The 15,076-nt window shown below is 40.1% G+C and overlaps 1 pseudogene across 1 annotated transcript; it reads left to right on the top strand.

The window, feature by feature from the left end:
* The first annotated feature begins 11,635 nt into the window (after nt 1–11,635).
* Nucleotides 11,636–13,197, top strand: LOC104995168 (annotated as a pseudogene). The gene has a single exon (XR_826040.1). The product of XR_826040.1 is annotated as an elongation factor 1-alpha 1 pseudogene (transcript).
* The last annotated feature ends 1,879 nt before the right edge of the window (nt 13,198–15,076 follow it).

Below are 15,076 nucleotides of genomic sequence, written 5' to 3'. Positions count from 1 at the left end.
CACTCCAGTACTCTTGCCTGGAAAATCCCATGGATGGAGGAGCCTGGTAGGCTGCAGTCCATGGGGTCGCTAAGAGTTGGACACGACTGAGTGACTTCCCTTTCACTTTTCACTTTCCTGCATTGGAGAAGGAAATGGCAACCCACTCCAGTGTTCTTGCCTGGAGAGTCCCAGGGACAGGGGAGCCTGGTGGGCTGCCATCTCTGGGGTTGCACAGAGTCGGACACAACTGAAGTGACTTAGCATAGGATAGTAAGTCACAGAACGGAGGCTTGAACCTATGTTCAGAATACATTAAATTTATCATATACATTATGATAAAACATTGCATGTTATTATAAAACAGCATTCCCCATGATTATCTGTTAGATTCCAATCCCAATATTTATGACCAACTGGGGAAGACCAGCCCAAAATGCGGAATTCTAGATTTTAATTATATTTAAAGAAACATGCCAAATTCAGACTTAATTGAAGAAAGTAGGGAAAACCACTAGACCATTCAGGTATGACCTAAATCAAATCCTTTATGATTATGCAGTAGAAGTGACAAACAGATTCAAGGGATTAGATCTGACAGACAGAATGCCTGATGAACTATGGGGGGGAGGTTCGTGACATTCTACAGGAGGCAGTGATCAAGACCATCCCCAGGAAAAAGAAATGCAAAAAGGCAAAATGATTGTCTGAGGAGGACTTACAAATAACTGAGAAAAGAAGAGAAGCTAAATAATGGAGAAAAGGAAAGATATATCCATTTGAATGCAGAGTTCCAAAGAATAGCAAAGAGAGATAAAAAAAAAAAAAAAAGCCTTCCTCAGTGATCAATGCAAAGGAATAGAAGAAAACAATAGAATGAGAAAGACTAGAGATCTCTTCAAGAAAATTAGGGATACCAAGGGAAAGTTTCATGCAAAGATGGGCACAATAAAGGACAGAAATGGTATGGACCTAACAGAAGCAGAAGATATTAAGAAGAGGTGGCAAGAATACATGGAAGAACTATACAAAAAAGATCTTCATGACCCAGATAACCATGATTGTGTGATCACTCACCTACAGCCAGATATCCTGGAAGGCAAAGTCAAGTGGGCCTTAGGAAGCATCACTACAAACAAAGCTAGTGGAGGTGATGGAATTCCAGTTGAGCTATTTCAAATCCTAAAAGATGATGCTGTGAAAGTGCTGCACTCAATATGCTAGCAAATTTAGAAAACTCAGCAGTGGCTACAGGACTGGAAAAGGTCAGTTTTCATTCCAATTCCAAAGAAAGGCAATGCCAAACAATGTTCAAACTATCACACAATTGCACTCATTTCACGCTAGCAAAGTAATGCTCAAAATTCTCCAAGCCAGGTTTCAACAGTACCTGAACCATGAACTTCCAGGTGTTCAAGCTGGATTTAGAAAGGGCAGAGAAACTAGATATCAAATTGACAACATCCGCTGGATCACTGAAAAAGCAAGAGAATTCCAGAAAAACATCTACTTCTGCTTTATTGAGTATGCCAAAGCCTTTGACTGTGTGGATCATAACAAACTGTGGAAAATTTTTAAAGAGATGGGAGTACCAGATCACCTGACCTACCGCCTGAGAAATCTGTATGCAGGTCAAAAAGCAACAGTTAGAACCGGACATGGAACAACAGACTGGTTCCAAATAGGGAAAGGAGTATGTCAAGGCTGTATATTGTCACCCTGCTTATTTAACTTATATGCAGAGTGCATCATGCAAAATGCTGCGCTGGATGAAGCACAAGCTGGAATCAAGACTGCTGGGAGAAATATCAATAACCTCAGATATGCAGATGACACCACCATTATGGCAGAAAGTGAAGAACTAAAGAGCCTCTTGATGAAAGTGAAAGAGGAGAGTGAAAAAGTTGGCTTGAAGCTCAACATTCAGAAAACTAAAATGGCATCCGGTCCAATCAGTTCATGGCAAATAGATGGGGAAATAATGGAAATAGTGATAGACTTTATTTCCTTGAGCTCCAAAATCACTGCAGATGGTGACTGCAGCCATGAAATTAAAAGACGCTTGCTCCTGGGAAGAAATGCTATGACCAACCTAGATAGCATTTTAAAAAGTAGAGACATTACTTTGCCAACAAAGGTCCGTCGAATCAAAGCTATGGGTTTTCCAAGAGTCATGTATGGATGTGAGAGCTGGACTATAAAGAAAGCTGAGCGCCGAAGAATTGATGCTTTTGAACTGTGGGGTTGGAGAAGACTCTTGAGAGTCCCTTGGACTGCAAGGAGGTCCAACCAGTTCGTCCTGAAGGAAATCAGTCCTGAATATTCATTGGAAGGACTGATGCTGCAGCTAAAACTCCAATACTTTGGCCACCTGATGCGAAGAACTGGCTCATTGGAAAAGATCCTGACGCTGGGAAAGATAGAAGGCAGGAGGAGAAGGGGATGACAGAGGATGAGATGGTGGATGGCATCACTGACTTGATAGACATGAGTTTGAGCAAGCTGCTGGAGTTGGTGATGGACAAGGAAGCCTAGAGCACTGCAGTCCATGGGGTCACACAGAGTCGGATATGACTGAGTGACTGGACTGAACGAACTGAAAGGAACATAGATTTTTTTGTGGTTGTTGTTGTTGTTACATGAAAGTAATATGCCCCCTGCTAGAGAGATAAATATTGTCCCTCCATTTCTTTTTAAATCATTAATTTGCATAGCTAATTCTTTTTTCATAAATTTTGCAGCAAAAAAAAAAATGTCATTAGTGAAAGCAACTGGCACATGGGAGAAATTGAGTAAAAATCATTTTAAATGGCATTCAAAACCTTCAGTTCTGTACTTGTCCAATCTATCACAAATTTTATTTCTGAAATTAAATACAATAAAATCCTTTTTGACATTACTTCAGAGGGAAAAAACTACTGCATATTAAATGGACTAAGAATATTCAGATACATTTGGCTACCCGTAACTATATCTCTTTTGTGTTAGTACATGATACACAGTATAGGTGGAAATCAATGACATTAGCAATGATGATCTACCATGTTGGTCATTCCTTTTATTAATGCTGATATCTTATCAAATCGATACAAGAAAAAAAAAAAAAGAATTCTGCCCCTAAATAGTAATTTCTATTATTTTGAAAGGCACACTAAGCTTCTGCAGGATGCCCAGGGTGGTATCCCTCTTTTGTCAGCTGGCCATAAATAAAAACAACCATTTCTAAAATAATTCTCCAGGATAATAGAACTCTGGATAATTACCTGCATAGAATAATGACTTATATGGACAGTGGGATGAGTATACCCTTCTTGTTCTAGTCAATGGAGAGTAGGTGGCAAAAGAAAAAAATCTATCTGATCTGGTAAAGAGTAGAACCCATGAGTTGCTCTTCTCTGCTGCTAATTTCAAAGATTACTGATGCTCACTTAGGGCGAGGTCCTATTTATTAATCTCAATAAGTTAAGCAAAGAACAAAAGGGGAGAAAGAACAGTGACAAATCCAGAGAAGAATCATAAGAATAAATATCTACTGAGGATTTACTATTGGCCAGGCTTTATAAATGCCAATAATAATAATAAAAACAACCAGCATTGACTAAACACTTGTGCTAGTCACTATTATGTATGCTTCCATATATTAACTTATTTAACTCTCACAACAATTTTACAAAATAGTAACTGTGATTATCCTCATTTAATTATTCAGAAATCAGAAGCACAGATAGGTTAAGAAACTTTCCCAAGGCTACACTGCCAGTAGGTAGCTGGCTTGAATCCAGGTAGTTATGGAATCTGTGCTCATAACCTCTCTACAACTATCTCACATAATCCCTACAACACACCCCATGATTGTTATAATTTCATTATTATTCACATTAAAAAAACAAACAACTATATCTTAGAGAGGGAAAGTGCCTTCTTCAAGGTCCCTCACTGGCAAATGAGAAAAACTAGGACTTAATCTCAGTCCCAGCTGGCACCAAGCATCAGAACATAACCACCTGACAATTCCATCATTACACTGAGAAATTAAAATCTTATAATCTATTGCCACATTAAGTGATCTAAGCACAGTGGTCAAAAGCAGAATCTAATAGGGAAGAAAAAAATCTGAAATTCATTACTTATAATTAGAAAAGACTAGTGATTACAGCCTGTGATCTTCTAAGCAAAAGCTTTACCGCTGGGCTTCTTCAGAGATCTGGTAAAGGAAATGTGTAATCAAAGGAAGTGCTTCTCACTTAGAACCAATGCCTGGCATCCCTAAAAACTGTTATTTACTCCAGAAACTAATATTCTCAGCCTTCATCAGAAATTTCAGTGGAAGTGGGCAGATGACACCAAGGAGGAGATGGGGCACAGAAACAACAATACACCTGAAACAAAGCCAGGTGTTACAAACATGTATTACATCTGGGTGTTCGTACAACAGAAAGACCAAGGGAGTCAATAGTAACCTCCGAAAAGCTTGTTTAAGATAAAGGAGAACTAGAAGATGTTTAAAAAAAAATGAGAAGAAAATTCACCATGAATAGTTAAATATGGGTGATTTTCTCCCTCTACTTTCTAATATTTTTCTGAAATTTCTGTTTTTTTATAATAAGCATAATTATTTAAAAAATAAAAACAAATTTCCAAACTTAAAAAATGATCTGGTTATAACTTTAAGATTTAAAAAAAAAAAAAGTCCAGTTATGTAATGGAATTCTTTTACTGATCAACATGGTACCCTAAAGGGAGTTATTCATAGGTGCCTAAATTGCTCTTAAAGTAAATAAATGTATCACTGGTTATAAATTTCTAAGTAGGTCATGCTTAGGGTCGCAGTAGAAGTTTTGCTGAAGAAAAATAAGATGAAGATGCCACTGGAAAGTAAGATTAGAAAACAGAGAGGGTAGATATTTAACTATCTTTCAAATGAAAACAGTAAAGTGAGTCTCTACAATAGACCACCTTATATGTACTTTTCCCAAAAAGCCTCTCCCAGAAGACACTTAAGTTTACCATCAAGTGATTTTGATATAATTCTTATCCTTAGAGATGAAGTGTGACTAGTATGGTACTCTATATTATGTGTCATCCAGAGAGTTTTCTTTACTTAATTATCTAATAATTTCACTTAATTATCTGATGTTTTTTAAAAAAACCTCATCTCTTCAAACTTTATATCTATATTCCATTTCAGATGAAATACAGTAGTCTTAAATTTACCTGTTGACAGATAATCAACAGATAAATAAGTGATATATAATTATGAATAATTCCTCCATAGCACCCTCCCCCCAGCAAAAGCTTAAACCTATTAATTGCTATTTAAAAGAACTACAAAAAGAATGTTTTTAAAATGAAGGTGAACAGACTTTAAATTAGATATTATCTTGTATTGGGTTCTCATACGCAACATTAGCACAGGCTAAGATCTATCAGCATTTTTAGTTGCATAATTTAAAAGGAAATTCAGACCCAGTAAAGTTAATTTCCTTGGATCCCACACCAATGTCATGCTGGAGTGAAAACAAAAACATGGGTATTTTCTGAACACATTTATGGAAAAATTGACTGTATCTGGAGGGCAATTCCCACCCCACCCCCACCCCTGCAATCCCTGGGAATCCACAAGCCTGGCAACTCTCTTCCAACTATAATTAATTTTACACACTACTTAGAATGATTGCATTCTCCATTCAGTATGGAATTAGAGCCAAAAGATTAGAAAATCTTTCCCATTGTTTTTCTTTGCAAAATTTAGGGAAAGAACTTCATTGGTAAAACTGTTTGCATATGAGGGGTTCCTTCACTCAACCTCCTACAACACAGTGGCTGGGAGTTTGGAAAATCCTGGGTTTGGAGAAATTGAAAAGAGAAGACAAAGGAATCTTGTTTTGGTCATAGTTGCATTATGTCAAGACTTCTCTTAACAATAAGGCCAAAACATCACACACATAGGAATTAGCAGGAAATCTACTTCTGGTCTATCTGCCCAATTTCCCAATCCTGATAGGAAGATCCTAAGGGTTAAAAACCTTGTTTTGTTTTCTTTATATCCTCAGTCTCTACTCAGGGAGTAAAAGGAACACTATTAACATCTTCAGGTCAAATTATTAAAGTAGTTACATACATGAATAATATAAATCATGTAGCATAACATAAAATAAAAATTATATAAAATACTAAACAAATGCATTGTTTATAAGCATTTATAAGTATTATAGGGAAGCCATTATCATAGAGTGGAAAGGCTATTAGCCTATGCAATGCTTGAATCTCAGTCTGCAATTTATCAGTTGTGGGATCCTTGGCAAATTCCTTAACCTCTATGATGATAGAATGTCTCCATCATCATGTTGGGGGATATATAATGAGGATATATAAAAATTTGTCCCGTAAGTAGCATCTGATCTAAGGACAGAAGAGACAGATCTGAAGATGAATTGCAAGATACATCTAAATAAAGGCATGATGTTTGATATATGGGTATAATAACTATACTCATAGGATTATTTTGAGAAATAAATGCAATAATGTATGTGAGAAGGTTTGCTGCTGCTGCTGCGTCACTTCAGTCATGTCCTACTCTGTGCGACCCCATAGACGGCAGCCCACCAGGCTCCCCTGTCCCTGGGATTCTCCAGGCAAGAACACTGGAGTGGGTTTCCATTTCTGCCTCCAATGCATGAGAAGGTTTAATAGACACTAAAACAAGTTTTGAAGATTCCATACTATAAACTCACTTTCACTAGGCCAGGTTTTATTTTTATTGTTGCTGCATCATTTGACTAAAACAGTTGCTATGTCATTCCAATAACAGGTAGCATTGGAACAGTCACACTCAAGATGTATAAATCCCAATATAATTCAGGTAATTATTCCTGTGCCCCCTGAGGAGGAGTAAGTGACTGTCTCCACTCCTGCCTTCTACCTGTAATATCCAAGAATGCAGCATCATACTTGGGTGACTTTCACCACAAATAACAACAGAGTAGGAATCTCTGTCTTATCAAAGAAAATACAAACTCAGAATCTATGCTTGACTGAAATAAATTTTTCTTGGTCCATTTCATCATAAAGTCCCTTTCATCCCGAATTATTTTGTGTCACCTCTACCATAAAGAGCTTAGAGAATGAATGTTATGAGCCTGGAAAGCTTGTAGAATATTAACAAGGGAAAGTTAGCAGATAACATACTAGATGCAATGAAACCAAGTTCTTCTAAAAAGAACTGTGCATGACCACAGCATGGGATTTCTTTCTTCCAGTTATATGGGATTGTTTTACATTTTCTTCACTTTCCCTAAGCAAGCCTAAGGATGTGTTGGATACACAGTGTGAATCTATCAAATTCCAAAAGATCTAGTTGCAGATGAGCAGAAAAGTGAGTATGATGGATCTGTGATCTCAGCTCACAGCTTTCAAGAATATAAATAGGGGACCACTTTGTTTGATCTTATTAAACGGAAAAGCAGGGGATAGCCTAATTGTGGAGGGTAAATGCTTGTGCCTTAAATAACCATAAAACAACAATCTGTGTCAGTTCACGGCAGACAGAAACCAGATTAATTTTGGAACACAGCATGGTAGAAAAGAATCCATTAATTCTCAAGACTCTTAGGCCCCGAAAGACTGCTGATGCCAATTTTCCTGTACTGCAATCCTCCCCTCCCCCCAGCTTGGGCAGCAGTATATAAATGCCAGCTATTTACATGTTGTGGATGAAGTTTGTGGCTGAGAAGTAGGAAGTTAGTATTGGGAGCAAAGGGACCTAGAGGTCTTCAATGGCTCTGACTCCTAGTGTGCATTTAAATCCAAATTCTGCATGCTGGTAGCTAACCTGAATAATAAGGGTCATTCCAGCTTGAGGGTTTGGGGTTCCACTCAGAAGTATTATCAATGGGTTAAAAAACAAAACCATCTTTAATGACTGGCAGCTCTATGAAAAAAAAAAAAAAAACCCAAACTAAACTAAAAAATTGACCACTAAATGGCATTAGGGTTTCCCAGGTAGCTCAGTGGTGAAAAATCTGCCTGCCAATATAGGAGACATAGGAGAAGTGGGTTCGATCCCTGGGGTCAGGAAGATCCCTGGAGGAGGAAATGGCAACCCACTCCAGTATTCTTGCCTAGGAAATCCCATGGACAGAGGAGCCTGGCGGACTACAGTCCATGGGATCACAAAGAATTGGACACAACTAAAGCAACTGAGCCGGACATGACTGAGCGACGGGGAGGCCTGGCGTGCTGCGATTGATGGGGTCGCAAAGAGTCACTCAGTCGTGTCCAACTCTTTACGACCCCGTGAACTGTAACCCACCAGGCCAGTCCATCCATGGGATTCTCCAGGCAAGAATACTGGAGTGGGTTGCCATTTCCTTCTCCAGGGGATCTTCCCGACCCAGGGATCGAACCCGGGTCTCCCGCATTGTAGGCAGTCGCTTTACCATCTGAGCCACCAGGGAAGTCCTCTTTCAGTAAAGCAACTGAGCAGGACACGACTGAGCGACAGGGAGGCCTGGTGTGCTGCGATTCATGGGGTCGCAAAGAGTCGGACACGACTGAGCGACTGAACTGAACTGAACTGAACTGAAAGCAGTTGAGCCGGACACGACTGAGCGACTTCACTTTCACTTTTCACTTTCATGCATTGAAGAAGGAAATGGCAACCCACTCCAGTGTTCTTGCCTGGAGAATCCCACGGATGGGGGAGCCTGGTAGGCTGCCCTCTATGGGGTTGCAGAGAGTCGGACACGACTGAAGCGACTTAGCAGCAGCAGCAGCAAAGCAACGCAGCACATTCACATTAAGTATGCCTTACTTTCATGATTAATTAACCCTGCCAAATAAAGAACTACAAAACAGCAGCAAAAATATAAAACATTTATTTTTCACTAATGTACTTGCTGGGATTCAACTGATGTAGGCTGGGCTCTAAACTTTGGGTTGTATCTGGGTCTGGTCTGTGTCTAGGTTCAGGTTCTCTCACCCTCCCTGGACCAGGGCTCAAGACAAGCACAAGTATGTTTCAAGCCCTTGCTTATGTCACAGCTGCTTTTGGTCAAAGCAAGGCACAAAGAACACGCTTTAGGACAAACCTAAAGCCAAGGGACAGAGAAACATACTTTGTTCACCCTAATGCCCTGGTGAGGATATGAATAAATCTAATACCAGCATATCAGGAAAATGAAGCATTGCAACCAACAATTCAATCTGCAACACCACAGATGTCAAAAGGGTAATGAACTATTTATGTCCATACTAGGCCCTTATATATCAGGAAAACCCTACACCAAAATAAGAAAGGACTTAATAATCCTCAGAACTAGAAAGAAACTTAGCCTGACAGCCTCAATTCACAGATGAGGAAACTGAACTCTGAAGAAGCCTCTTCCCCAGTCATGTGACTGTTTAGTGACCTTCCCAGTTCGAGCCAATTCACCTTCCAATAAACAAAAGGGAGGACACACCAGAGGAAAGGGAGAAGCAATCTCCCCATGCACAAGGGAGTCAGTTCCAATATAAAAGCTTTCCTAAAGATTAAATTTTTTAATAAAATTGAAGTTTTTCACTGAAACACAAAAGTCTTAAGCCTCCTGGAAATTTTTATGTAGAATACTATATTATATTGACAACTGTAAAACTCACAACTTTCATAACCAGCCACAATGCCCAATTTAACAAAAATAATGTCATCTGTATAGTGTATAATTTTTATCCTTCCTCAGATAGAACCAGAAATACCATAAATCGTTGCCAAAGTTGCTCTAGTCTCTTATTCTTCCTGATGATACCACCCAATTTGTCCTTACAAGTCTCTAATGCTTCAGTCTTCACTCACTAGATTCACACCAAGAGGCTCATCCTCATGACACCCAAAACTACCTCATGTTCTTTTTTTTCTCTACATCTTATTTTTGATCTTCACAAAAGTACTTTTTCACTATCATGTGTTCCTCTCTCTCTTTTTTTTTTTTTTAAAGTTTTAAAGAGATAAATGATTTATCCTTACAGTTGAACACCAGGGCCTAGCCTGGGTCAAGCACAAAGCCAGAGAAATAAATGAATGAAACTGAATGTTAAACTATTAAGACTGCACAGAGGTATACTGACTGTCCCAACCAAATAAACCCTGCTGCTGCTGCTGCTAAGTCGCTTCAGTCGTGTCCGACTCTGTGTAGCCCCATTAGACGGCAGTCCACCAGGCTCCCCCGTCCCTGGGATTCTCAAGGCAAGAACACTGGAGTGGGTTGCCATTTCCTTCTCCAATGCATGAAAGTGAAAAGTGAAAGGGAAGTCGCTCAGTCGTGTCCGACTCTTAGCGACCCCATGGACTACAGCCTACCAGGCTCCTTCATCCATGGGATTTTCCAGGCAAGAGTACTCTAGAACAAAGCTAATCTTTCCTATGCATAATAGTGTCCTTCTGGGTTAATAGGTATAAATAAGCTCTCACAAAAATGAACTCAAAGACCTGTCACATTTAGAAAATAAAATCTTGCATTTCTTCTGCAAGTAGAAAAAAGGAGGCTGGGGTATAGTAAGAGACAGTCCAAAATCCCTCAGTTCTTCAAATATTTAACAGTATGTCCATCAGAGGAAAGAAAAGTTGTATTTGGTAGAGCTCCAGAAAACAGAACTAGGACAAGTAGGTGAAGTTAGGGAGAGAAATTATTTATGTTCAAAATATGGAATAACTGGGTAACAATTAGAGCTATCTAAAAATGGACCAGGCTGCCTCATGTGGCACCAAGTTCCAGGTCACCAGTAGCATCTGAGGAGAAGCAAAGTGACAACTTATCAGGGATGGCATTTAGGGGATTCTTTCTGGAGAGGCAGGGGTAAGAGAAGATGATGCTGTGAGGTGATTTTGACTCTGTAGTTCTGTTTCACACCCTTTCACCCCCTCCTAGCTTCTGTAAGGCCTTCTGGTAGGCAATAATAGTGAGGCAGTAAAGAAGGAGAGATAGGACAATAAAACCTAGGTTCAAATACCACCACTACCACTTTTTAGTTGAATTACCTTGAATGAATCACTTAATATTTTTGAGTCTCCACTTCCTTGTCTGTAAAACGGTTTTCTACTACTACCTGTTATGAAGAATAAATGAGATATTATATGTGAGGTGCTTCAAATAGTGCCTGGCAAACACTAAGTCCTCAACAGATACTAGTTGTTACAATGATTATTATGACTCAAAGTAGGAGAAAATTAGAGGAGCTAGAGCGATATTGTAAAGGATGCCATCATAATTTAACTATTAACTCTGGCTATTCAGGAACACATAGTGGGAAGGTTGGTATAGACAGACAAAGGGCTAAGGACCCATCCTGGTAGCTCCATTAGCATGCAAGGTTGAATGGTCAAGTGTCATAAACAATCATGGGATTTGGAAACCTTTGTGTTTTTCAGAGCACTCATTAACTCATTGCCAACACCAGGGTATACTGTGACTCTCCCCACTTTGCTATGGTTTCTACTGTCAAATTGACCAAATTTCCCTGGAAATATTTATCTAGCTGCCCACTTTCACCCTTAATTTTTAAACCAGAAATGGATAAAATAGTGTATTCACTGGCACATGTTGAGAACAGAACCTTACAAATAACAAGGAATAAAGAAAATAATATCCACTTTTTCGCAACAGGGTTGCCGCCAGGACACAGGTGTCGTGAAAACTACCATTAAACCTAAGCCAAAATGGGAAAGGAGAAGACCCACATCAACATCATTGTCATTGGGCATGTAGATTCAGGGAAGTCTACCACGACTGGCCATCTGATCTACAAATGTGGCGGGATTGACAAGAGAACAATTGAAAAGTTCGAGAAGGAGGCTGCCGAGATGGGAAAGGGCTCCTTCAAATATGCCTGGGTCTTGGACAAACTTAAAGCTGAACGTGAGCGTGGTATCACCATTGATATCTCCCTGTGGAAATTTGAGACCAGCAAGTACTATGTTACCATCATTGATGCCCCAGGACACAGAGACTTCCTCAAAAACATGATTACAGGCACATCCCAGGCTGACTGCTGTCCTGAATGTTGCTGCTGGTGTTGGTGAATTTGAAGCCGGTATCTCCAAGAACGGGCAGACCTGTGAGCATGCCCTTCTGGCTTACACCCTGGGTGTGAAACAACTAATTGTTGGCGTTAACAAAATGGATTCCACTGAGCCACACTATAGCCAGAAGAGATATGAAGAAATTGTTAAGAAGTCAGCACCTACATTAAGAAAATTGGCTACAACCCCGACACAGTAGCATTTGTGCCAATTTCTGGCTGGAATGGTGACAACATGCTAGAGCCAAGTGCTAATATGCCATGGTTCAAGGGATGGAAAGTCACCTGTAAGGACGGCAATGCCAGTGGAATCACCCTGCTTGAAGCTCTGGATTGCATCCTGCCACCAACTTGCCCAACTGACAAACCCTTGTGTTTGCCTCTCCAGGATGTCTATAAAATTGGTGGTATTGGTACTGTCCCTGTGGGTCATGTGGAGACTGGTGTTCTCAAACCTGGCATGGTGGTCACCTTTGCTCCAGTCAGTGTAACAACTGAAGTGAAGTCTGTAGAAATGCACCATGAAGCATTGAGTGAAGCCCTTCCTGGGGACAATGTGGGCTTCAATGTCAAGAACGTGTCTGTCAAAGATGTCCATCGTGGCAATGTGGCTGGTGACAGCAACAGTGATCCACCCATGGAAGCTGCTGGCTTCACAGCTCAGGTGATTATTTTGAACCATCCAGGCCAAATCAGTGCTGGATATGCACCTGTGCTGGACTGTCACACAGCTCATATTGCTTGCAAGTTTGCTGAGCTGAAGAAGAAGATTGATTGTCGTTCTGGGAAAAAGCTGGAAGATGGCCCTAAATTCTTGAAATCTGGTGATGCTGCCATCGTTGATATAGTTTCTGCCAAGCCCATGTGGTGTCGAGAGCTTCTCTGATTATCCTCCCCCGGGCCGTTTTGCTGTGTGTGACATGAGACAGACAGTCGCTGTGGGTGTCATCAGAGCAGTGGACAAGAAGGCAGCTGGAGCTGGCAAGATCACCAAGTCTGCCCAGAAAGCTCAGAAGGCTAAATGAATATTATCCCCAATACCTGCCACCCCAGTCTTAATCAGTAGTGGAAGAACGGTCTCAGAACTGTTTGTCTCAATTGGCCATTTAAGTTTAATAGTAAAAGACTGGTTAATGATAACAATGCATCGTAAAACCTTCAGAAGGAAAGGAGAATGTTTTTGTGGACCATATGTTTTGTGTGTGGCAGTTTAAGTTATTAGTTTTTAAAATCAGTACTTTTTAATGAAAACAACTTGACCAAAAATCTGTCACAGAATTTCAGACCCATTAAAAAAAGTTAATGAGAAAAAGAAAAAGAAAATAATATCCAGTAGATTCTTTCTGGGCTTCCCAGGTGGTGCTAGTGGTAAAAAACCAGCCTGCCAATACAGGAGACGTAAGAGTCGCAGGTTGGATTCCTGGGTCGGGAAAATCCCCTGGAGGAGGGTACAGCAACCCACTCCAGTATTCTTGTCTGGAGAATCCCACAGAGAAGCCTAGCAGGCTATGGTCCATAGTGTCGCAAAGAGTCAGGCACAACTCAAGTGACTTAGCACGCATGCAGATTCTTTCTGAGCTGCTTCTTGGTATGTAGGCACACTTTAATTGCCTCTCTGTGAGCCCTTTTGCCCTACATTTTCTATTTCATCCCACTGAGACATCTGAAGCACACTCTTCCTCCTGTCTTCCCAATCCCAACCCACCTGGGCTTTGAAAGGTTCATTTCCTACATCGTCAGCCCACAGCCCCAGCCTGACCTTTCCCATCATATCAGTCAATTACGCACTCCACTGCTACGCTGCATTGACTCGTTCAACGTTTGGGTCTGAGCTCCTCGGGGAAAAGACCTTGTCATTTCTACTTTCACTTTGCAAGGTACCACGTGTATTCCCAGCACTGTATAAATAATAAGATCAAGTTAAAGGTGATTCTCTATGTGTTCAAGTTACTAAATGAAAAATGGCACCTTCTATTTCTGATCTTAATGCCCTCACCCACTAACACTCATTTTATTTTCATATTTGGCGAAGAAATCTTATTTTCATTTAAATTTACGCTAATGATCTTTTGAAATGAGTGAGGGCTACCCTTGAGTTTAAATTTAAACACAAGTTCATCATGAAAAATTTCAAAAGCCTATTTCTCCCTCCAGTAACAAAGTACTTTACACAGTATTTTCTTTACCAACATATAATACGCATGCCTGCTAAGTTACTTCAGTTGTGTCCCACTCTTTGTGACCCTAGGGACTGTAGCCCACCAGGCTTCTCTGTCCATAGGATTCTCCAGGCAAGAATACTGGAGTGGGTTGCCACGCCTTCCTCCAGGGGATCTTTCCAACCCAAGGACCGAACCTGAGTCTCCTGTGTCTCCTGCATTGGCAGTTCGGTTCCTTATCACTAGTGCCACCTGGGAAGTCCAACATGTAATATAAATTTGATAAATGTTTGGACAAAAAAAAAACGAATGAGATTCAACGAAACTTACAAGATTAGGAGATAAGTTGGGTTGGTGATAATTTTCCCATCTTACCCGTCTTACTACCAAAGAATTAGAAGTCTTAAAACTGGTAAGTATCACATTCATGATCTGATCCAGGTCTCATGACTCTTAAGTCCTAGCCAGATTTATTTGATGATCATTTCTCTACATTATCATTTCTTAAACTGTAGTAATTTGCATATCACTAAGATTTTGCCATATCTACATACCATTCACTTTACATTTTTCCTTAAATTATTTCATTTTGATGTATATTACACAACTATGTTTTTTTAATATTCACCCATGCAAATGTTATATCAGTAGATAAATGTTGACACAGGGCCCCTGCCTAGCTCAGAACTTCCATCACCTCCTCCTACTTCACAAACACCACCTCCTCCAACATGTTCATAACCTTCAGATTTAAAAGTGACAATATAAGGAACGGGCTTCCCTGGTGGCTCAGTGGTAAAGAATCTGCCTGCCAATGCAAGAGCCATGGGTTTGATTCCTAGGTCAGGAAGATTCTCTGAAGAAGGAAAATGCAACCCACTCCA

The sequence above is a fragment of the Bison bison genome, unplaced genomic scaffold (genome assembly GCF_000754665.1).
Source record: "Bison bison bison isolate TAMUID 2011002044 unplaced genomic scaffold, Bison_UMD1.0 scf7180017864278, whole genome shotgun sequence".
Taxonomy (NCBI): Eukaryota; Metazoa; Chordata; class Mammalia; order Artiodactyla; family Bovidae; genus Bison; species Bison bison.
The sequence above is the reverse complement of the archived record's forward strand: the minus strand, read 5'-3'. Positions and strand labels throughout refer to the sequence as shown.